At 37.5% G+C, this 24,884-nt stretch overlaps 1 protein-coding gene and 1 long non-coding RNA gene across 3 annotated transcripts in view; both read left to right on the top strand.

Moving 5' to 3' along the window:
• Positions 1–24,884, top strand: part of STK24 (serine/threonine kinase 24) — a 144,457-nt gene that overhangs the window by 17,676 nt on the left and 101,897 nt on the right. The window lies entirely within an intron of this gene.
• Positions 8,183–19,705, top strand: LOC141491224 (uncharacterized). The gene is made up of 3 exons (XR_012469534.1): positions 8,183–11,324; positions 12,203–12,263; positions 12,807–19,705. It is a non-coding gene; the product is annotated as an uncharacterized LOC141491224 (long non-coding RNA).

The following is a 24,884-nucleotide window of genomic DNA, read 5'->3' as shown; positions in this document are numbered from 1 at the left end:
GCATTTTGACTCAATTTTAAAATGTAATATTATCTATATATTTTTATTTTGTTAAATATTGCCCAGTTAAAATCATTTTTATTGACATTTTATTTTTTCTATTATATTCAATGGTAGTTTTTTTCAGCATTCATCCATTTGCAAATTATGAGTTCCACATTTTTCTACCACCCTCCTTTCCTTTCCCCCCTCCCCTGGTAGCAAACAGTTTGGTAAAAATTGTACATGTACATTCATATTTAGCATATTTACATATTAGTCATGTTGTGAAAGAGGAAATAGAACTGAGGAGAAAGAAAAAACCATGAAAAAGAAAGGAAAAATATAAATGAAATTTTAAAAAAGTGTACATAGTATGCTTTGCTCTGCATTCAGACTGTAATTTTTTTCCTCTGGATGTGAATGGCAGGTCTCTCAGGGATGTCCTTGATCTCTGAGATCAAGGCTGAGAGGGGTTACATCTATCATAGTTGATCATCTCACAATATTATTGTTAATGTGTATGTACAATGTTCTCTTGGTTCTGTTCACTTCACTCAGCATCAGTTCATACAAGTCTTTTTCATGGTTCTCTAAAGTCTGATTTATGATTTCTCATAGAACAATAGTACTCCATGACATTCATATACCATAGCTTTTTAAGCCAGTCCCCAATTGATGACCATCCCCTCAATTTCCACTTCCTTGTAATTTCAAAAACAGCTACTGTAAATATTTTTGAATATGTGAGGCTTTTTTTTATGATTTCTCTGGGATATAGACATAGGATTGGTATTGCTGGATCAAAGGATGTGATCAGTTTTATATCTTTCCAGAATGGCAGAATCAGTTCAAAATTCTACCAACAGTGCATTTAATGTTCCAATTTTCCATCTTCTCTCCAACACTGATTATTTTCCTTTTTTGTTTAGCCAGTCTCAAAAGTGTGAGGTGTGGTACCTCATAGTTGTTTTAATTTGCATTTCTCCAAATCAATAATGATTTGAGCATTTTTTCATTTGACTATGAATAGCTTTAATTTCTGTTACTGAAAACTGACTGTTCATATCCTTTGATCATTTATCAATTGGGGAATGGCTTGTATTCTTATAAATTTGATTTAGCTTTCCATATATTTTAGAAATGAGTCCTTTATCAGAAACACTAGATGTGAAAATTGTTTCCTAATTTTCTGCCTTCCTTTTTAATCTTGACTCCATTTGGTTTTATTAGTGCAAAAACTTTTAAATTTAATATGATCAATCATCTGTTTTGCTATTTATAATATTCTCTATTTCTTGTTTGGCCATTTCTCCCCTCTCTATAGATCTGACAGATAAATATCTTATTTGGTCTAAGGCTATCACCCTTTATGTCTAAATCCTGTACCAATTTTGACCTTATTTTATATAGGGTGCCCATTTATATTTTAATTGCTGCAGGTCTCATGGGGGGGTGTTTGAGGGTGTTTCTAGGAAATTTTCAAGTCTATAAATTGGCAGGAAACCTGCCAGCATTGGCAGAGGTAGTTTCCTCATCTTGGAATTATTTTTAATTTTTCTGTTTCTTTCATTTGAATTGATTCTCTACACTTTGGGTCTTCAACTTAATAAGCAAATGTAAAAATTCCCTGTTATGTGTTCTTGTTCTGCAGAGCTGATATTCACAAAGCTGATGATTGCCCTTCTCCTTCCCCTTCTCACCCCCATCCCACATTTTGACATGTAATTTTGTTCCTAATTTCAAGCTGATTTTGAATTTTAGAATCACAGATTTTAGTTTAGTGAATATTCATTAATCTTTGAGTTTGAGGTAGCATCAGTGAATTGGTAGTGTCTCACATTCATCTGAAGCTGGAATGTCCTTCAGAATCTTTTTCCTGAAGACCTCCAGAGATAAAGAACTCTTTACCTTCAGAAGGCAGCCCTGACTACTTTTGTGTGATTCTTCTAGTTGCTAGTTAGCAAGAAGTGAAGTGCTTCCTTTCTGCCAGGTTCTGTGCTGACCTGACCTGGGGGGAAACCAGGTCTTGTCCTGAAGAAACATACGTTCTACTGCAGGAGACAGCATATAAATAGCTGTGTATATAAAGGAGATATACCAAGCAAAGGAAAGGTGGGCAGTCAGGAATTGGGGCTGGACTCCTGTAGAAGGTGGACCTCTTAGTTATTTTTTTCTCACTTGGTTTAATTCTGCTCTTTAGTGCCAGGAATAATAAATGGAATAATAAATGTAATCCATATTTCACGTGAGAGCTTTTTGGATCTTCGTTGTTTGCCATCATGTCTCCTCTAAGTCTCTAGGTGTATTTATAAGTTACCACAGCATAACTTTGGATTCTCTCATTATGCTCTCATGGACATGTTCTAGTTTTTAATGTCCTTTCTAAAATGTGGCATCAAGACCTAAACAGAACAGTCCAGATAGGCTATGACATTAGTAACCTTCATTCTTGATGTTATTACTTATGTTAATACAGTTTAAGATTACGATACCAATTTTATTCCTGCTAGGTTATTTTCTTGACTCATATTAAGCTGCAGGACTTTTCCCATATAACTCTTGTAGTTTTTGCATTATATTCTTGATTTAACTTAATCTAAGCATATGACTTTATATTTATCCCCACTTTTATATTCTATTAGATTTAGCCTAGTGTTCTAGTCTGTTAAGATATTTTTGAAGCAGTATTTCCCCATTTTCTATTTTGAATCAGGCTCCCTTCCTATTCCCCAAAGGTTTTTTTATTTTTTTTCATTTTTGCAAGGCAGATGGAGTTAAGTGGCTTGCCCAAGGCCACACAGCTAGGTAATAATATTAAGTGTCTGAGACTGGATTTGAACCCAGGTACTCCTGACTCCAAGGCCGGTGCTTTATCCATTACCAGTTTTTCCTGATTCTGAACCAGCTGTCTGTTGTGGCAGCTTCTCCTCTCTACAAAGATTTCATTGCCTGTGTTTGACAAATGAGGGAAGTGAAGCTTAGAGAATCAGTGAGTGACTTGGGAGCTAATAAATGAGAGAGACAGAACTTGAATGCAGACCTGCTGATTCTTTGTATTAATCCAGAATGCTTTCTACTGATTAATTAAAGGCCTTACAGTTTTCCATCTCCTACATTTTAGGTAAACCAGCCAATAAGGGGTTCTCTGTCTATCCTAGGTTATCATACTAGGAAAAAGTGAGTCAGATGAATTGATCCATTAATGAGAATTCATTTAAAGCCTACTGTGGGCAGGCACTGAAAATACAAAAATGAGAATCCCTGCTTATGTTCCTAAGAAGACAAATGGACTGGTACCTAAGTTCAGAATAGCAAAAAAAATAAAAAATAAAAAAAATAAGAAATGAACACAGTGTGAAAGGCAATAAAACAATCTAAAAGAAAAAAGAATAGGGAGGGCTAGCTTTGGGAAGGAGCAAGGATACTGTTTTGTTATCATAGGTAAGGATGGGGCAGAGGGTGATAACAATGAGACATTTTGTGGTGTGAAGGACAGGAATGAGAATTAGAAGAGATTAAGGTGCTCACATTGACTGGCCTTGATCTTTGGAGTGAACTAGGACAATTTAGTTTGTTACATATGGGTGGTAGAGAACTGTCCATGATCTGCAATGCTTTCTTCAGTTCATACCCCAATATGTATTTTGTGTAAGCGCCCTTTTGTAATTGGTTATACAATTTATGTTCTCAGAAAGCTCTGAGCAATCTGTAGAATGATGCACCCAGAAAACAATACCATATCATCAGATGGGCCTGTCACAGGAAGAAAATAATTAAGACTTGTGAGGGCTCTCAGTTTTCCAGCTGGTTATTAAAAAGAAAACAATTCCCCCTTTCCCCTTACAAAATAGAGTTATAAATAGCTTGAGGTTCAAGTCATTGAGCAGCTTTTAGAATAGTGAGGAGAAAACTTAATGCCATATATCTGAAGCTCTTTGTTTGCAAATTTTTGACATTCCAGAGTTGTGTGCATGCTGTTTGATGTCTTGCCAAAGATCATTGATGGATCTACTTTAGATCTTTGATGGATGTTAGTCCTCTTTCACTCACTAAATGGCTGCCCTCCCATCCAGACTGATGGTGGTCTCTCTGTTGGATGGTACTTAATCTGAGAATTTTTGCCCTTGACTCTGGGAATGCAACCAGTTTTGGATTAAAGGAGATTGAAGACCAGGCATCATATAGGCTGGTACTGGTGGCACTGATTTCAGATTCAGGTGAAGTACCTTAATGGGGATAACATCATTATCCTTGACTGATATTTTTAATTTGTTTCAGCAGACTCTTACACTACTCCAGCTATTGTTATCCCTTGAACTCCTACACATTTTTTCCTGTTATCTTCTTTGTCTTTTGTTTAGGCATCTTCTTGGAATGTACTCCCTTCTGTCCATTTGCTTTAATTCTGCCCTCTCTTCAAAACCCAATTCAAGTTTGCTTTCTTTCTTTTTTTTAAATTTATTTTTTATTCTCATTTTGTACAAATGTTTTTCTTCACATTAATAAAATATACTTGTTTACAAGTAAACAAAATATCCCTTCCCCCATGAATATAGATAGACTTGCTTGGGCAAAAAAGTAAAGGGGGGAGAAAAAAATTAAAATAAAAAAAATAATAGTAATAATTTTTAAGTATGGCCAGGTGGTGCAATGGACGAAGCACCAGCCCTGGAGCCACAAGCACCCGAGTCCACATCCAGCCTTGTAAACCCAACAATCACCCAGCCATGTGACATGCAAGCCACCCGATCCCCACTGCCCTGCAAAAACCAAAAAGAAGGAAAAAAAAGACCCAAAATAAAATAAAATAGTAATAATATTAGGGGTGGCTAGGTGGCGGACAGAGCATTGGCCCTTGAGCCAGGAGCACCTGGGTCCAAATCCAGCCCCAGACACCCAATGATCACCCTGCTATGTGGCTCCAGGCAGGCCACCCAGCCCCACTTGCCCTGCACCCTCCCCCAAATAATAATAACAAAAAATGTGTTTCAGTCTTTGTTCCAACACCATCAACTCTGTTGTGAGTGGATCACATTCTTTATGATAAGTCCATCACAAAAGTTACTTCCATGTTTTTCCAACGTTGCCATTGCTGATCGCAACTCCTTCCTTTCTTATTTCTCCACTACCATGTACTATATTTTCTCTCTCCTTTCACTCTGACTCTGCTGTAGGGTCGCTGAGTGGTGCAGCAGACAGATCCCTGGTCCTGGGGCCAAGAAGCCCTGAGGCCCCATACCACCCCTTAGGCCCAGAATCCAACTGGCCCTGTGGTCCTGGGCAGGCCTTCCAATCCCAGCCCCTTGCAAGAAGTAAAAAAGAAAAATGTGTCATATCTGACCACTCTCCCCCCATGGTCCATCCTCTCCTCCTTTATTCACATCCCTACCCCTTCCCCCTGCTCCCCCCTCCTTCTTACTCCAGTTGTCTATACCCCATTGAGTATATTCGCTGTTTCCTCTCCTAGCCATCTCTGATGAGAGCAAAGGTTCCCTCATTCCCCCTTGCCCTCCCCCCTTCCATATCATTGCAATAGCTCATTGTAATAAAAAAAAAATCCTATTATGTGAAATATCTTGGACTATTCCCCCTCTCCTTTTTCTTTCTCCCATTCCATTTCCCTTTTTTCTTATTGACTCCATTTTTACACCATATTTTATCTTCGAATTCAGCTTTCTCCTGTGCTTCAACTATAAAAGCTCCCTCTACCTGCTCTATTAACTGAGATGGTTCATATGAATATTATCAGTATCATTTTTCTATACATTCAGTTCATCCTCATTAAGTCCCTCATATTTCCCCCCTCTCCTCCAATCTCCATGCTTCACCTGAGTCCTGTATCTGAAGATCAAACCTTCTGTTCAGCTCTGGCCATTCCAAAAGGAACATTTGAAATACCCCTGGTTCATTGAAAGTCCATCTTTTTTCCCTGGAAGAGGACATTCAGCCTTGCTGGGTAATTCATTCTTGGCTGCATTCTAAGCTCTTTTGCCTTCCGGTATATTATATTCTAAGCCCTACGAGCTTCCAATGTAGTTGCTGCTAAGTCCTGTGTGATCCTGACTGCAGCTCCACGATATTTGAACTGTGTCCTTCTGGCTGCTTGTAATATTTTCTCTTTGACTTGGGAGTTCTGGAACTTGGCTATAATATTCCTAGGGGTTGGTTTTTTGGGATCTCTTTCTCAGGGGGATCGGTGGATTCTCTCCATTTCTATTTTGCCCTCTGCTTCTAGAATATCAGGCCAATTTTCCTGTAGTAATTCTTTGAAAATGATGTCAAGGCTCTTTTCCTGATCATGACTTTCAGGTATTCCAATAATTTTCAAATTATCTTTCCTAAGTCTGTTTTCCATATCAGTTGTTTTTTCAATGAGATATTTCACATTTTCTTATAATTTTTCATTTTTTTGCTTTTGAAGTATTGATTCCTGATTTCTGGTAAATTCATCAATCTCCCTGAATTCTATTCTTTGTCTGAAGGATTTATTCTCCTCAGTTTTCTTATCTCTTTTTCCATCTGGCCAATTTTGCTTTTTAAAGCATTCTTCTCCTCAGTAACTTTTTGAACTGTTTTATCCATTTGACCTAAGCTGGATTTTAGCATGCTATTGTCTTCAGCATTTTTTTGGACTTCCTTGACTAAGCTGCTGACTTCATTTTCATGTTTTTCCTGCATCTCTCTCCTTTCTTTTCCCAGTTTTTCTTCCAACTCCCTCATTTGATTTTCAAAGTCTTTTTTGAGCTCTATCATAGCCTGAGCCCAATTTCTGTTTTTTCTTGTAGTCTTTAGATGCAGGAGCTTGTGCTTCCTCATCTTCAGACTGAGGATTTTGATCCTTCTTGGGATCATTTGCAAAATATTTCTCAATGGTCTTCCTTTTGTTTCTCTGCTTGCTCATTTTCCCAGCCTAAGCCTGTTTTAGCTTTTGGGACACTCCCACAAGGGTCTCAGTGTGTGAGGCTCTGTCCTCCCTCCTGGTCTGTGAATGACCATAAGCGCCCCCCTCTGCCACGGGGCTGAGGTGGGGGGGGCTGCTGTTCTATGGGGGGGGGCCTAGACTGTGGTCAGGATCTGAATGTGGTCAGAGGCCCAGAGTCCTGTTCCAGGGGCAGAGGACAGAGCTCTGCAGTCTCTCTCTTCACTCCCCTCCCTCAGCTCAGTAGGCTCATGCCCTGGGGGGCTCCTGCTTACCAGCTCCTCCTGCTTCTGTTTCTGGGTCTGGGCTGCCAAAAGACCAAGCTGCTAGCTGTGTGCCCTGAGGGCTGGGCTCCAAGTGCTAGCTCTGGCAGTTTTATTCTCCTCAGAGAGTTTTCTTATCTCTTTTTCCATCTGGCCAATTTTGCTTTTTAAAGCATTTTTCTCCTCCATAACTTTTTGAACTGCTTTATCCATTTGACCTAAGCTGGTTTTTAGCATGCTATTTTCTTCAGCATTTTTTTGGACTTCCTTGACTAAGCTGCTGACTTCATTTTCATGTTTTTCCTGCATCTCTCTCCTTTCTTTTTTCCAGTTTTTCTTCTAACTCCCTCATTTGATTTTCAAAGTCTTTTTTAATCTCTGTCATAGCCTGAGCCCAATTTCTGTTTTTCTTGGAGTCTTTAGATGTAGGAGCTTGTGCTTCCTCAATTTCAGACTGAGTATTTTGATCCTTCTTGGGCTCATTTGCAAAATATTTCTCAATTGTGTCCTCTTTTTTCTCTGCTTGCTCATTTTTCCCAGCTTGCGCCTGTTTTGGGGATGCTTCCTGAGCTTTTGGGACACTTCCACAAGGGTCTCAGTGTGTGAGGCTCTGTTCTCCCTCCTGGTCTGTGAATGACCATAAGTGCCCCCCTCTGCCATGGGGCTGAGGTGGGGGGGGGCCCTGCTGCTCTTCCAGGAGGGCCTAGACTGCTATCAGCATCTGAATGTGGTCAGAGCCCCAGAGTCCTGTTCCAGGGGCAGAGGACAGAGCTCTGCAGTCTCTTCACTCCCCTCCCTCAGTGCAATGGGCTCATGCCCTGGGGGCTCCTGCTTACCACTCCACCTGCTTCTGTTTCGCCGAAAGACCAGACTGCTGGCTGTGTGCCCTGAGGGCTGGGCTCCATGTGCTCGCTCTGGCAGAGGTCCCTGCTGTTCCCACACTTTGTGCTGTGGCTCACTGGGGTGCAGCTTAGGAGACTGCCCCGCTGCTGTGAGCCTCAGCTCCCAGCACCCTGGGGCTGCCTCCGGGAGGCTGAAGTTCTTTGGCTCTGGCGGGCCACCCCTCTGGCGGGCGCCTCTCTGACCCCGGGGGAGCAGAGCCTTTCTGCTCTTTTCCAGGTTACCTTGAGTAGGAGAACTGCCTCACTGGGTCCCTTTGTGGGTTCTGTCTCTTGAAAGTTTAGTTAGAGTCCTTAGTTTATGAGTTTTTATCAGAGAGCTCCTAAGACTAGATCCCTTCATGTTGCCATCTTGGCTCTGCCCCCCCCCCCAAGTTTGCTTTCTTTATGAAATTTTCCCTGACCCCTTTACCTCTGGGTAGTACAGTACATAGAACACTGGATTTGAATTTAGGAAGATTTGAAGAATTGAGTTTCAATTCCACCATAGACTCTTACTTACAGGGACTAGGCCCAGAGCTTGGGCAAGTCACTTCAACTGTTGGCTGCCTAAAATAGGAATGGTAATACATACTTCCATTGTGAAGATAAAAATGAGGTAATATTATTAAAGCTCTTTGCAAACATTAAAGCACAACAAAAAGTTATGAGGATGATAGTGATATTGTCCTCCTGATGTGACACCTCAAGTGACTTTTCCTCTCTTAGCATTTAGATATTTACCATCTCATTCTTGAGAATTCATCTGCTGTTTTGTTAAATATCTCCTATGTATGTGTCCTGGCTGAATTATAAGATTTTTGAGGATAGGGATTATATCTTATGCCTCATGGTATAATTTCTAAAGGAATTATCAGGTATTTTGAAGAATACTTATAAGAATTGTGATTTGACACAAATACTAAAACATAATTCATCAAATAATGAAACCTGACCTTTAATTACTTATATGCTGTGATGGTTGAAATGGTAGACTAGGAGCCAAGACCTGACTGCCATTTGCGCGCTCTTCTCTCTCTCTCTCTCTCTCTCTCTCTCTCTCTCTCTCTCTCTCTCTCTCTCTCTCTCTCTCTCTCTCTCTCTCTCTCTCTCTCTCTCTATATATATATATATATATATAGTGACTCAGTCATTTAGTTCCAATTCTTTCATCTGTGAAATGAGAGACAAGGTCCGGAGAACCTTTAAATCTATAATCCTACTCACCACTTTTTTTTGAAGGTCTGTTAAAAATGTAGATTCTCAGCAATGAACACCCATTTTAGATTTATTAGAATGATGTAATGATTTGTGAAGAATTGGGAAGAATTGGGAAGATTAACCTTCTTTTTGGGATGGAGTGGGGAGGGACTAGAGCTATTCCTTGCTTGCTAGCATAATTTCTGATTGGAAATTTGTATAAAATTGAAAATATCTGTGTTAATTAAGTTCATTTAGAACTTACTAAGTGAACTTCTATTCCTGATAACATACTTGATCATGGGGATACAAAGACAAAAGGAAGCAATACCTGCCTTCAAGAAACTTGCATTGGAAACTGGATACTTGTACATCTCCCTTCCACTATATTACCCCAAGCAAATGAAAAATACCAAGATGGCTTGTTTATCTAGTTGATTTGTATTGGGTGGTTTGTAAAGTGGTATTAGCTGAAAGTTATACCCAAACACTCTACCAGAAGACTATAATTATGTCACATTATGATAGCTCTTATGAAAAGTTTCTAATTTTAGATAGGCATTTCTTTGGACAGAGAATAGGAAGTAAAATGAAAATGATCTGAGACTTTTGAACACTTTGACTGAAAGCCATGTCTGAGTAAAGATTCCCAGTATGGAACCTGAGGTTCAGAGCTTTTGTAGTAATCAAGAAGCTAAGTCCATTAGCTGCAGAACCAACTCAAACCACTCCCTTTACAGAATTAATTACATGAGAACAGTGGGTTTGAGATACGCAAGCCATAATGAGTGAATATTACATATCAGTTTATTGTAGTATTCCAAAAGGAATACTACCTTACTCTATCAAAAGATTGATGAAATCATCTGTGGGTTCTATATCAACCAATTCTTATCTAACTTAGTAGAGCTTCTCCGACCCAAAATTTATTTTTTTGCCTTATGACCACACTTCTGGCTAGATTGTTCCTTGGGTTGAACCTTGGACAATCCATACCTCTAAACTAAAAGCTTTTCCAACTTCTGAGATGGCTTTAGAGAACTTAGGATCACCTTTTATATCATGAGAAATAAGAATAGTGAAGCTATATATTATTAATATATTTAAAATGGGAATACATTTAAAATGGGAAATTATATCAGGTGGTCCAGAGTCTAGGATTGTGTCTAATTGTATTTTTCTTTTTTTAAGCTGTTAGGTTATATTACTGATTCAAGATGCAATACTGTAAAGAGTGCTGGCCTAGGAATTTTAGGATTCATGGTTTTTCCTGTTCAGGCTCTATCCACTAATTAGTTATGTGACTGTAGGCAAGTTCCCTTTATCTCTCTATGCCAAGCTATCCTCATTTGTTAAATAAAAAGGATTGGATTAGATTAGGGTCTCTTAAAGGGAGTGGGGAATTATGAGAATTATTCTGAGGAGTGATAAATAGATTTTACTAGATTCTCAAAATGTTTGATGTCTTGAAAAAGATGAAGAATTCTTGGTTAATGTTCAGACCCCTTCCAGCTCTAACTTTTATGACTCTGTGACCAATCTAGTTCTGATATCCTTCCCAGCTTTGAATTCAGATACCACTCCTACTGGAGTCAGAGGACTTAATTGTGGACCATAGCAGTAGGGATTGGCTACAGGAAAGAACAGAGCTAGATAATAGCAAGATATTGTGTGCAAGTACCATATGGGGGAATTGTTATAAAGAATTTTTCTTGGTAAATGAATGCAGCTAATTTTTTTTTTATTTTCCATGGTTGACTTGATTTTTATCATTCTATGCTGGTAAAATTAAAAAAGGAAATGACATTGAAATAGACTAAAATTTTATGACTTTTTTTAAACTTCAACAAGAAAGTTTTCTTGAATAGGACTGACAGGACCTGTAATTCTTCTTAGCCTCAAGAGAGGTTCCTTTTCTTTAGTAGCTCATGTCTGAAAGTTTTAGCTCCAAAACTAATCTTAGATTTTGGCCTGGTGATTGAACCACATTTAAAACCATTTCTTTTTTTTTTTGTTTTGTTTTGTTTTAGGTTTTTGCAAGACAAACCGGGTTAAGTGGCTTGCCCAAGGCCACACAGCTAGGTAATTATTAAGTGTCTGAGGCTGGATTTCCACTGTGCCACCTAGCCGCCCCAAAACCATTTCTTTAATGGAAAATAAAGTTGAGCTAAGTTCACTAGTCTGCTGGATGAAATGCAGTTAGCTTAATCTAGCCATGAATATGTTGGGAGGCTTAAAAAAAAGTACATGGAATGGTATCAGGTATCTTTTTGAATAGATTTTTATAAAACCATCTTTATACAATTACCATCAGTTGATTTTGTGTTCTCTTTCTGTGAACTGTTTATTTTTTATTGTATCTTCAGCACTTAGCACAATATCTGGTGCACGGTGGGCTCTTAACAATTATTAATTAACTGATTTCCACAACCCCATGAAGTTGACAAGGTAACATGGTGCAGTGGATAGAACACTAACTTAGAGTCAGTATTATCAGAGTTTAAATACTACTTAAGACATCAAGAAATTTTGTGATTCTGGGCAAGTCATTTAACCTCTCTGAGCCTGTTTCTCCATCTGTAAAATGAGAGAGTTGGACCTACAAAGCCCCTTTGAGACCAGCTCTCTTAATTTACAGCTAAGGAAATCTTATAAGTGGCAGAGCCAGAATTTGAACCCACTTCTCTTGACTAAATTCTTCATTATTTTCATCACAGTACCATAGTATCTCCAAGTGCTGATGGGAAATAAGCAGAGATCCAATGATGAAGAGAGGCTGGCAGTTTTTTGGGGTTTTTTTAGGTTTTTGCAAGGCAAATGGGGTTAAGTGGCTTGCCCAAGGCCACACAGCTTTGGCAGTTCTAATAGATTTGACACTTTGTCGACTTTGAAAGGAATTATGACTATAACATGAGCAATGTAGTTGCAGTCAGATGGTTGCCTTTTTTTTTCTCTCCCAGCTTTATAAAACCTGGAGCAGAAGAAAAAGAGTCTCAAGAGAAATGGAAGAATAAAAACAAGGCAAAGTCTATGAAAATCTTAGAAATCAAATAAAACTTTTATAAGATTAATAATTTTGTAAAGACAAAAACTTTTCCCTCTCCATTTGTGCCCAAGGTCAATTGAAGGTAGAAATTAAGGGTCTAGTGTAGAAGGGATTGAAAGAAGAAAGCTTGTCTTTTTTCTTTTCTTGGTAGAGGCTGAAGTCCAAAGTAGTTGGCCTAGTAGAACAGGCCACAGCAGAGAGATTTGTTAAAAAAAAAAATAGTGGTTATTTGTGATAAGTATGGTGTGAAGCAAATACCTGTAGATAGTTTGGCTATTTGTATCTGCTCTGGCTGGATGTCCTCCAGTGAACATGGATGAACTCTTGACTCCTCAGCTATTTCAAGGCTTTGATGAAGGACAGTTGTCCAGTTGAAGACTAGAAATAGAGGAGTCTTACCTGGTGTCAAGCACTTTTTACACTGGGAAACATTAGGGATTCCTCTCCCCACCCCACCCCCAAAAAGAAGTTCTTAAGCAAATGGTTAATTCTCCATTCCTCCCTCTCAAAACCTCTAGATCAACACCAAGTGGCAAAAGAAACTAATAAGAAAAATAACCTGTGGCAGCATGATTCCTTGGTCAAGGTTAAGGGAGTGAATGTATGGATGTGGGAGTGTGATGTCTTTCAGAAGAGACTACTTATAATATAGAAGCAAAAAAAAGGAACTGGAGGCATGTATCCTTTCAATTGTTAATAATCTTTGGTGTTAAGAGGCAATGAAGCGTAGTGGATAGAGAACTAGTCTTGGAAACAAGGAGAAACACATCAATACTTCCTTCAGTCCCTTTCAGTTCCTTCTTTCTTCCCTCCCTCCCTTTTCTCTCCCACTCATTTTCTTTTCCTCCTTTTTTCCCTTCTATGTCACTTCTGTCCCCATCTCCATGTCCCTGATCCACCCCTCCCCCATGGGAAAGCACTATTAAGAAATGGGTGATAGAATGGCTAGTGAAATTAGGAACAAATTTTCTGCAATTCTGTTCTGCCCAGATGAGAACAGTTATCATTGCCTCTAACTGACAAATATTCCTAAAATTCTTACAGCTTGTTTACAGATGTTAAAATTAAAGTTTAATAGAGAAGAAGGGGAAGAAGAAAAGTGGCCTCAAATAGTGAGAAGCATAGGAGAGGAAGCATGGAAAAGTACTTAGTATATTTGGCTCTGAAGTCAAAGAATTTGTTTCTAATTTTGGTTGTGTGCTCCCTATTAGCTTTTTTTTGGGGGGGGCAAGGCAATGGGGTTAAGTGGCTCGCCCAAGGTCACACAGCTAGGTAATTATTAAGTGTCTGAGCAAATATCAAATGTCTGAGGTCTGATTTGAACTCAGGTCCTCCTGACTCCAGGGTCAGTGTTCTATCGCGCCACCTAGCTGCCTCCCCCCCATTAGCTTTTTGATATTGGTTCAATCACTTATTCTTAGGGAACTTCATTTTCTTCATAAAATGAGTTGAACTTCTAAGGTCCCTTCCAGCTTTAATGTATGATATTTACTCTTTTTGAAAATTAAAAACAAAAATGAATTGGGACTTATTTTTGCTATCCTAATAGAAAATTTTGCATGTATTCAGTTAGGCAGGGGCAGCTAGGTTGAGCAGTGGATAGAGCATAGGCCCTGGAGTCAGGAGGACCTGAGTTCAAAATCAACCTCAGACACTTATTAATTGTCTAGCTGTGTGATCTTGGGCAAGTCTCTTAACCCCATTGCCTCAGATAAATACATTTTTTTAAAAGTCTTTTGCAAGGCAATGGGGTTAAGTGTACCATTGTTTCCATGGTACACATCAAATCCAAATTGAATGTGATCAGAGAGAAACCACATCCCCAAGGAAGAGATAGCAAGATCAGACAATAAGATAAGCTTTTTTTTCTAAATTAAATGTAATAGTCCTTGGTCTTTGTTCAAACTCCACAGTTCTTTATCTGAATGCAGATGGTATTCTCCTTTGCAGAGAGCCCCAAACTGTCCCTGATTGTTGCACTGATGGAATAAATGTGCCCATCAAGGTTGATCATAACCCCAATGTTGCTGTTAGGGTATACAGTGTTTTTCTGGTTTTGCTCATCTCAGCATCTGTTCATGCAGATCCCTCCAGTCTTTCCTGAATTCCCATCCCTCCTGATTTCTTATAGAATAATAGTGTTCTATGACATACATAGACCACAGTTTGTTATGCCATTCCCCAATTGAAGGACATTTCCAATTCTTTGCCACCACAAACAGGACTGCTATGAATATTTTTGTGCAAGTGATGTTTTTACCCTTTTTCATCATCTCTTCAGGGTATAGACCCAGTAGTGGTATTGCTGGGTCAAAGGGTATACATATTTTTGTTGCCCTTTGGGCGTAGTTCTAAATAGCTCTCCAGAAAGGTTGGATGAGTTTACAGTTCCACCAACAGTGTAGTAGTGTCCCAGATTTCCCACAACCCTTCCAACATTGATCATTGTCCTTTCTGGTCATATTGGCCAATCTGAGAGGTGTGAGGTGGTACCTCAAAGAAGCTTTAATTTGCATTTCTCTAATAAGTAATGATTTAGAGTAATTTTTCATATGGCTATGGATTGCTTTGATCTCATCTGTAAATTGCCTTTGCATATCCTTTGACCATTTGTCAATTGAGGAATGGCTTTTTGTTTTAAAAATATGACTCAGTTCTCTGTATATTTTAGAAATGAGTTCTTTGTCAGAAACATTAGTTGTAAAGATTGTTTCCCAGTTTACTACATCTCTTTTGATCTTGGTTACAGTGGTTTTGTCTGTACAAAAGGTTTTTAATTTAACGTAATCAAAATTATCTAGTTTGTTTTTAGTGATGTTCTCCATCTCTTCCTTGGTCATAAACTGCTCCCCTTTCCATAGATCTGACATATTCCTTGATCTTCTAGTTTGTTTATAGTATTGTTTTTTTATGTCTAAAGCCTGTATCCATTTGGATCTTATCTCGGTAAAGGGTGTTAGGTGTTGGTCTAATCTAAGAGTCTTCCATACTCTCAATTTTCCCAGCAGTTTTTATCGCAGAGGTTTATCCCAATAGCTGGACTCTTTGGGTTTATCAAGCAGCAGATTACTATAATCGTCTCCTGCTTTTGCACCTAGTCTATTCCACTGGTCCACCACTCTATTTCTTAGCCAATACCAAACAGTTTTGATGACTGATGCTTTATGATATAATTTTAGATCAGGTAGGGCTAAGCCACCTTCTTTTGAACTTTTTTCCATTATGTTCCTGGAAATTCTTGACTTTTTATTTCTCCATATGAATTTACTTACAATATTTTCTAACTCAAAGTAATTTTTTGGAATTTTGATTGGTAGGGCACTAAACAGGTAGTTTAATTTTGGTAGAATTGTCATTTTTGTTATATTAGCTCTACCTATCCATGAGCAGTTGATATTGGCCCAGTTATTTAAAACTGATTTAATTCATGTGAGAAGTGTTGTATAATTGTTTTCAAAAAGATTCTGAGTCTGTCTTGGCAAACAGACTCCCAGGTATTTCTCTTTCTCGCTCTTCCTGCTGTATCTTGCTAGACACATATAGAAAAGTTGAGGATTTATGAGGATTTATTTTATAACCTGCTACTTTGCTAAAATTGCTAATTGTTTCCCAGTTGTTTTTTGGATGATTTCTTGGGACTAGGTAGACCATCATGTCATCTGCAAAGAGTGAGAGTTTTGTTTGTTCCTTCCCAATTCTAATTCCTTCAATTTCTTTTTCTTCTCTAATTGCCGAAGCTAACATTTCTAATACGATATTAAATAGTAGTGGTGATAATGAGTATCCTTGTTTCACCCCTGATCTTATTGGGAATGCCTCTAGCCTCTCCCCATTGAATATAATGCTTGTTGATGGTTTCAGATAGATACTCCTTATTATTCTAAGGAACAGTCCATTTATTCCTACACTCTCTAGTGTTTTTAGTAGGCATGGGTGCTGTATTTTGTCAAAAGCTTTTTCAGCATCTATTGATAGATCATATAATTTCTGCTAGGTTTGTTGTTCATATAATTGATAATGCTAACAGTTTTCCTAATATTGAACCAACCCTGCATTCCTGGAATGAATCCTATTTGGTCAAAATGTATTATCCTAGTGATAACTTGTTGTAATCGTTTTGGTAAGATTTTATTTAAGATTTTTGCATCTATATTCATCAGGGAGATAGGTCTATAATTTTCTTTCTCTGGTTTAGGTATCAGCACCATATTGGTGTCATAGAAAGAGTTAGGCAGAGTTCCATCTTCCCCTAATAAATAAAAAATTAAAAAAAAAGTTACCGGACAGTTAAGTTAGTAAGACTTTGATGATTGTTTTTTTAAGACTCTGGAAGAAACTTTTAAGAAATCAACTGATCTAATCCTCTCATTTTTGACTTACATATTTGTCAGAAAGCAGGACTAGACCCCTTCAGATCTTTAGTACCATTTCCCCATATTGCTCTCAAACCTTTCATTCAATTCACTCTATTCAGCAAATGTATGTATATTATATTATTAAGGTAGCCTTTCATATGTTGAATTCTTTCAATTCTAGAATTCTGTGATTGACCCAGAAAATTAAGCTAATTGCCAAAGCTTAGAAAGCTCATTCTCTTAGTTGGCTGTTCAGATTTAAAGTGTATATATTTTCCTAGCTTCAGACTACAGGACAGCATCTGTTACTCTGACCTTAACTTCTGTGTGTGTGTGTGTGTGTGTGTGTGTGTTTATAATATCTATATGTATATGTATGTATATAAATAAATTATGCAGTTGACTGTCAGATCTAAACCACATCTAATAATTCTACACCAGAATTCTTTATGCATTTGTTATCAGAAATTATATTAAAATTTATCAAAATTCTGCTAATCAATGTTTTGTCCAGGCTGACTGACCCAGTTCCAAACCTGTTTGAGGGTCTTACTTCATTTATGGTGCTGGAAAGAGATTTAAATGAATGTCAAAGTAATTCCTTAGCAGGTAGCTAACTAGTTCCTTCAACACATTGATTTTTAGGGTTCACTTAAAAGGATTCACTCTGAGCCTTGAAGAGAGCTGCTCATCTAGATAGGAGAGATAAATAAGATATGAAGGAGGAAGGGGGAGATGTTTAGTCGATGAAGAAAGTACTGGAAGGAAAAGGAAGGTGTGGGGTAATTCTACTGATTTGTTCTGGAAAATAGTCTTTGGGAGAATTATTTCATATTACCTTTTATTTTGGTTTGTTTTTAGGGGTTTTTTTTTTGTTTTTTGTTTTTTTTTTTTGTAAGGCAATGGGGTTAAGTGGCTTGCCCAAGGCCACACAGCTAGGTGTCTGAGGTCGGATTTGAGCTCAGGTACTCCTGACTCTAGGGCCGGTACTCTGCACGACTTAGACGCCCCTTCATATTACCTTTTTACACTATCTCCTGTTGGATAGCTTTATGATGATTTGGCTGTTCCACAATTGTGTGATAGGAGTATATATAGGAAGGATTGGAATTGTCTGTCCAGTCTAGGATCTCTTTTGCAAAAAGTCATTATACCTCAGTAAAAGGACAAGAGACTGAGAACTGATTCAGCTGTTGATTGATTCAGTGATTGGATTGTTGCCTGCTGTTATCTCTGGGAATAATGGAGTTTGTCCTATCCTAAACACATTTGATATAATCCTCATTTAGTGCCAACAATTTCCTCCTCTCCTACCTTTTTTCTTTGCAGGGTAAGATCATGAAAATGTGAATTTGTCATTGGCCTTAGTGTTTCTTTCCTATCCACTTCTCTTCCAGTTGCCTTCTACGTTTAAAAATTCTTAAAATGATGGGAATGTGGCTGCTAATTGAAATATATTTTATCCAAGGCTATTTAGGAAGACAGTTGTAGGGTTGAAAATGGATTAAGTTAAGACATTTAATCTGAGCATAGTTAGTTACAGGGCATGAAGTTAAAATTCTTATATGTTATAACTAACATGACAGTTAAAGCTATGGAAAAGGGAAAGAAGCTTATCAGCAGGAAATGTGAATCAGTTGTTGGAATCTTGGTAATATAGAAATAAATGTGAAGGACCACATTTTACCAAAGAATCCTTCTTGAGATATAATCACATCTGAAATTCACAATCATGTTCCCAACAACTGTTGATTGGGCAGGAACTTTTGCATCACTCAGCATGGAAAACAACCGGGGTGGGAGGTGTTTTCTATTGTAGAGGAAAATTTTAAATTACATATTCTAATTTCAGTTATCAGAGATCAGAGATGAAATAATACTGCAGTTTTATTAATAATTACAATAACATAGCATTTTATGGTTTGCTAAGTGGCTTAAATTTCTCTCTTGAGCTTCAACCACCATAAGATGTGTGTGCTATTATTATCATCCACATTTTAGAGGTGTGAAAAATGCGACCAGCTTCTTGCTCAGCTAGTCAAGGGTCTGGACTGGGACTCATGACTCACTAACTCCAAGTCTAGCACCATCTAAGATACCTCTTTTTATTTCCATTAAGCAGAGATACCTCTGCTTCTCTCTGTTCAGATAGTATATTATTCAGCAAGTAACAAGATTTAGAAACAGGGAGTTTTAGGGGAGCTACCTGAAATTGTACCTCAAGTTCCCTTCATGTTAAGTGAGGCTAATGCCCCTTAGTAATACAATCTTGCCTTCTTAATTCAGACTCTATTCTTTGGAAATATGTGACTATAAGGAGAGGTCTAGTCCTTTATTATTTGAATATAGAAATAAACTTTCTCTATAATGGTGTTTTCTTTTCTCCAATACTGTTGTCTGTCCTGGTGTTTGTTTTATCACAATACCATAAGCTTTTCCACTTTGGTTTTGAGTTCAGTAGTAGATTTTGAAAAAACCTTATTTAATATTGTAATGTACGTTCCCCCAATTACATGAAAATTTTAGCATTCTTTTTTTTACAAATTTTCAAAAGTTCTTGCTTCTTTCCTTTCCTTCCCACCCCCAACCTCAACCCCCCTGAGAAGGCAAGCACTTGACATAGATTATACATATGTAGTCATGCAAAATGCATTTCCTTGTAAGTCATTCTGTGAAAGAAAACACAGTCCCCAAAACAAACCCAAGAAGAATAAAGAAAAAAGTATCTTTGATTTGCATTTAGCTCTAACAGTTCTTTCTCTGGAGATGGACAGCATCTTTCGTCATAAATCCTACAGAATTGTGTGGATCATTGTATTCCTGAGAGTAAGTTATTCTTTGTAGATAATCATACAGTATTGCTGTTATTGTATACAATGGTCTCTTGGTTCTACTCACTTCATTTGACATCTGTTCATGTAAGTCTTTCCATATTTTTTTTGAAAGCATCCTACTCTTTTCTTTTTTTGGGAGATGTGGATTTGCAAGGCAATGGGGTTAAGTGACTTGTCCAAGGTCACAAGCTAGTGATGATGATGATGATGATGATGGTGGTGATGATGGTGGTGGTGGTGGTGGTGGTGGTGGTGGTGTGGTGGTGGTGGTGGTGGTGGTGATGTTTGTTTTTCATTCCTCAAGAAAACCATGACATCAGGGAGGTGATGCTATGACAAGCAAATGAATTAGATTTCAGTGAGGGAGGGCTATGCTAAGTCACCAACTTCACTTTCTCTTCCAGAGCCATCTGGGTCCAGTGGCCATATATGAATCAGGATGACGGGAGATAGACCTGGCTGCCAGGCAGGCAGCGTTAAGGGACTTGCCCAAGGTCACACAGCTAGTCTGTATCAAGTGTCTGAGGTCATGTGTGAACTGAAGTTCCAGGGCTGCTGTTCTATCCAGTTTGCCATCTAACTTGCTCCCCTGCTTATTTCTTAAAGCACAGTAGTATTCCATCATAATCCTATAGAACTTTTTCATACAGTGTCCGCTTGATGGATATCCTCCTAATTTCCACTTCTTTGCCACCACGAAAATAACTGCTAGAAATATTTTTGTACACACATATCCTTTAACCCTTAAAAAAAAATTATCTCTTTGGAATACAGACCTAGTAGTGACTTTGCTTGGTCAAAGGGTATGCATGGTTTTATAGCCCATTCCTTCCATCTTTTGTCATTTTTTCTTTTCTGTCATATTATCTAATCTGATAAGTATAAGGTCAGAGTTGTTTTAATTTGAATTTATTTCATCAGTAGTGATTTAGAGCAAAACTTACTTGTTCATATCCTTTGATCAGTTATCAGTTGAGTAATGACTTATTTCTATAAATTTGACTCACTTTTCTAAGTGTGTGAGAAATGAAGTCTTTGTAAAGAGAAATTCACTGTAAAAAATTACTTCACAGTAATGATTCCCAACTATATATTTCCCTTCCTTCCTATTTTACCCATAATATCCAAATTCTCTCCTTTTTACCCTATCTAATTCTCAAGGATATTTTGCTTCTAACTTTTACCTCTCCCAAATTTCCCTCCCTTCTATCAACCCCCCCCTTCCTATCACCCTTCTTTTATTCTCTTCCCAAGATTTTTATACCCACTGAATGTGTATATTATTATTCCCTCTGAGCAAATTCTGTTGAGAATAAGGTTCATGGGCTCCTTCCCTATTTTCCCTAATTCCCTCCTCCACTATAAAATCTCTTTTAGTGATGAGAGTGAGTTATTTAAGTTATATTTATTGCTGAGAGTACGTTATTCTTTGTAGATAATCATACAATATTGCTATTATTGTGTACAATGGTCTCTTGATTCTCCTCACTTCATTTGACATCTGTTCATGTCTTTCCATATTTTTCTGAAAGCATCCTACTCATTTCTTTTTTTGGGGGGAGATGTGGATTTGCAAGGCAGTAGGGCTAAGTGACTTACCTAAGTTCACACAGTTAGTGATGATGATGATGATGATAATGATGATGTTTGTTTTTCATTCCTGAAGAAAACCATGACATCAGGGAGGTGATGCTATGACCCCACCCCACCCCTTTGCACTTCTCATTCTTATCCCTTAATTTAATTTATTTTTTAGATAAATTGAACTGATGCTGAGTGAAATTGAATTCAATTCACAGCTTTTCTAGTATACTACTCCTAACTGCTCTAATAATGAAAAAGCTTTTTAGATATTATAAATAACTTTTTCCCATGTAGGAAAATAAAGTTTAACCTCATCGAATCCCTTATGATTTCTCCTGTTTACCTTTTTATATACTTCTGGACTTTTCGTCAGGAATTTTGAAACCCTTTATTTCATTTATTGTGTATTTTTTCCCCTGGAGGATATACTCAGTTTTTTCTGAGTAGATGATTTTTTTTTAATTTTTAAATTTATTTTTGTGTGTGTGTGTGTGCAAAGCAAACGGAATTAAGTGGCTTGCCCCAAACCACACAGCTAGGTAATTATTAAGTGTCTGAGGCCGGATTTGAACTCAGGTACTCCTGACTCCAGGGCCAGTGCTTGCTGTGCTACATAGCCTACCCCCCTGGCCAATTGTACTTTTAAAAAACATTTATTTATTTTTGAATTTTATGATTTTTCCCCCAATCTCTCTTCCCTCTATTCACCCCCCACAGAAGGCAGTCTGTTAGTTTTTACGTTGTTTCCATGCTATAAATTTGATCTAAATTGAATGTGTTGAGAGAGAAATCATATCCCTAATAAAATAAAATAAGAGATAGCAAAATTACATGTTAAGATAATCTTTTTTAAAAAATTATTCTTTGGTCTTTGTTCAAACTCCATAATTCTTTCTCTGGATACAGCTGGTATTCTCCATCGCAGAAATCCCGGAATTGTCCCTTATTGTTGCACACAAAGTAAGCAAGTCCATTAAGATTGATCATCACCCTCATGTTGCTGTTATGTTTTACAATGTTCCTCTGGTTTTGCTCATCTCACTCAGCATCAATTCATGTAAATCCCTCCAGGCTTCTCTGAATTCCCATCCCTCCTGGTTTCTAATAGAGCAATAGTGTTACATAATGTACATATTTGTTCAGCCGTTCCCCAATTGATGGGCATTCACTCAATTTCCAATTCTTTGCCACCACAAAGTTGGTGTTGCTATGAATATTTTTGTACAAGTGATGGTTTTGCCCTTTTTCATGATCTCTTCAGGGTATAGACTTAGTAGTGGTGTTGTTAGATTAAAGGGTATGCATATTTTTATTGCCCTTTGGGCATAATTCCAAATTACTCTCCAGAAAGGTTGGATCAGTTCACAGCTCTATTAGTGTCCCAGATTTCCCACATCCCTTCCAACATGGCTCACTGTCCTTTCTGGTCATATTGGCCAGTCTGAGAGGTATGAGGTGGTATCTCAGGGATACTTTAATTTGCATTTCTCTAATCAGTAACAATTTAGAGCAATTTTTCATATAACTATGGATTGCTTTGATTTCCTCTGTAAATTGCCTTGGCATAGCCTTTGACAATTTGTTACTAAGTTCTTTTTTAAGGAGTTCTTCTCAGGTGAATTTTTGTTTATCTTTTTCATTTGGCCCATATTTCTTTTTTTAAGGCATTCTTCTCTTCAGGAGATTTGTATGTCTTCTTTTACCATTTGCTCTATTTTTTTAAAGGTGTAATTTTCTTCATTAATTTTTTGGGCCTCCTTTAATAAACTGTTCAACTCTTTTTTCATGATTTTCCTGCATCATTCTCATTTCTCTTCCCCAATTTTCCTCTTCCTCTTCTGATTTGATTTTTAAACTCTTTTTTGAGCTCTTTTATGGTCTGAGACAAATTCATATTTTTTGTAGTGAAATTTTGCCCTTATGTTATATAGTTTCATTAAAGGAATATTGTCCATTTAAACTTAAATTCCTTTGTCAGATCTCAGGGAGTTTCTGGCAATGATTGAATTGCAGTCTTGTTGAAAAGAGTAACCAAACCTGTGTGGATTAGCAAGCCCAGTTTGGACAAACTCCTGGCAGTCAGCTGGAATGCAGAGAATCTGAAACTGGAGCAGGATTTTCAGTGGAGCATTGAACAGTTTATAGATGTCTGTGTTTTAGACAAACTGTCTGCTGGGATTGGCCGATCCCCTTCTCTGGATAGGCAGGCTTTTCTAAGCCTGAAAATTGTTTGCAGATATATAAACCGGTACAAGTTTATATATAGAAAAAGATTCATGTTTAAATGAATGGGAGATTGTACATGGAAGCATAAAATGATCAGCAATTCAGCAAAAACAGGGCTGATAAAAGGTTGAAGAGAGCTGTTTTTGAGAGCTATTTTTCATTCTAAGAATTCTCCAAACAAAAGCACTATTTCAAAAGTAGCCCTAATTGTTCTCTGTATGATCTCTCACTTCATTATCCCCATTGCAGAAAGCTGGGGGATAGGGGAGTATAGTGCAAAGAGTGCTGGGCCAAGAAACAGGAGGCATGGTCCTTTAACTCACTTCAGGACCTTCCATCATCTCCCAAACTTTGGAAAGCTCAGTTTCCTAATGAAAATAATACTTGCATTGCTAACCTCAAAGTGTTGTTGTGAGCAAAGTAATTTGTGGACTAAAATCTATATAAATGTCAATTGTTATTGTTTATTCTCTTGATTTTAGTTTATTCATCTGTAAAATGAGGAATTTGGACTAGATGGTCTCTAATACTTTTTCCAACTCTAGTCTCTGAGCAAAATTTTACCTCCTAATGTGTTCACTGCTTAGTATTGCAATTTTTCTATTTTAGGTCGTTTTTGTAGCTAGTTGAGGGGTTAAAGAATTTCAATGAAGTTAATATTTTATTTTTAAAAACAATTCTTTTGTTCAAAATTTGACTTAAGCACTATCCCTTGTGGCACCCTGGTTTTAGTTAATAAGTCTTCGATAGCATACAGAAAAATTGTATGTAGATTCTGATTCGCTTTTAGAGTTGTTTTATACCTTAGAGAGCAGGACTCTTGTTTTTACAAATATCTCATTAAGTGTTCAATTTGCTTGCTTTATATGTGAGATGTTAAAAAAAAAGTCTTGGGTTTCTTTTTTCTCTCTTTGTATAAATAGGTTCAAAGGCACAAACTATATTTGTTCCTCCACTGAAAAAGTAAATTATTAAATTATTCTTTGGTGAAAGTAGTATAATAGTTAGCAAGACAAAGAAATGACAGTTCCAGTCAACTCTTTTTCTGCTTTATCCAAGAAGGAAAATGATTTTTAAACTGGCTAGACTGGAACAAGTATGCTATATAGCAAATTGAAACTGGCTAAGAGTTGCCTTAAAAGCGTTCAGATACCCAGACCTAGATGAATTGCATTCCAGATTCTGATTACAGCTGTTGTCCCAGAACTCCAACTTGTAATCATTGCAAATTCATGGGGAATGGGAGAGGAGCCAGGAAACTGGAAGTACAGTAGCAAATGTAGTCCTGAATTTTAAAAAAGGAGAAAAGGGATAGATTTTAGGAGTTCTATGCCCCAAAGCCAGGCATTAATGCCTAGCAAAAGTCTGGAGAAGGCAAAATTGAATAGATGGCAGATGATTTGTAAGCATTAGGAAAAAAATGTGGTGATTATTAAATACAAATTTGGGTTCATTAAAAATGTCATGTCACCCCATTTCATTTTTGGTTAGAGTTTGCAAGATAGTAGAGATCATGCTGGAGGCATAATGTATATTGATTTCATCAAAGAATATGACAGTCTCTCAAGGTAGTCTTGTGAAGATTGAAAATTGTTAG

This window comes from Macrotis lagotis, chromosome 6 (assembly GCF_037893015.1).
Source record: "Macrotis lagotis isolate mMagLag1 chromosome 6, bilby.v1.9.chrom.fasta, whole genome shotgun sequence".
Classification (NCBI taxonomy): Eukaryota; Metazoa; Chordata; class Mammalia; order Peramelemorphia; family Peramelidae; genus Macrotis; species Macrotis lagotis.
Note: the sequence above shows the minus strand (reverse complement) of the source record. Positions and strands in the feature narration are given on the sequence as shown.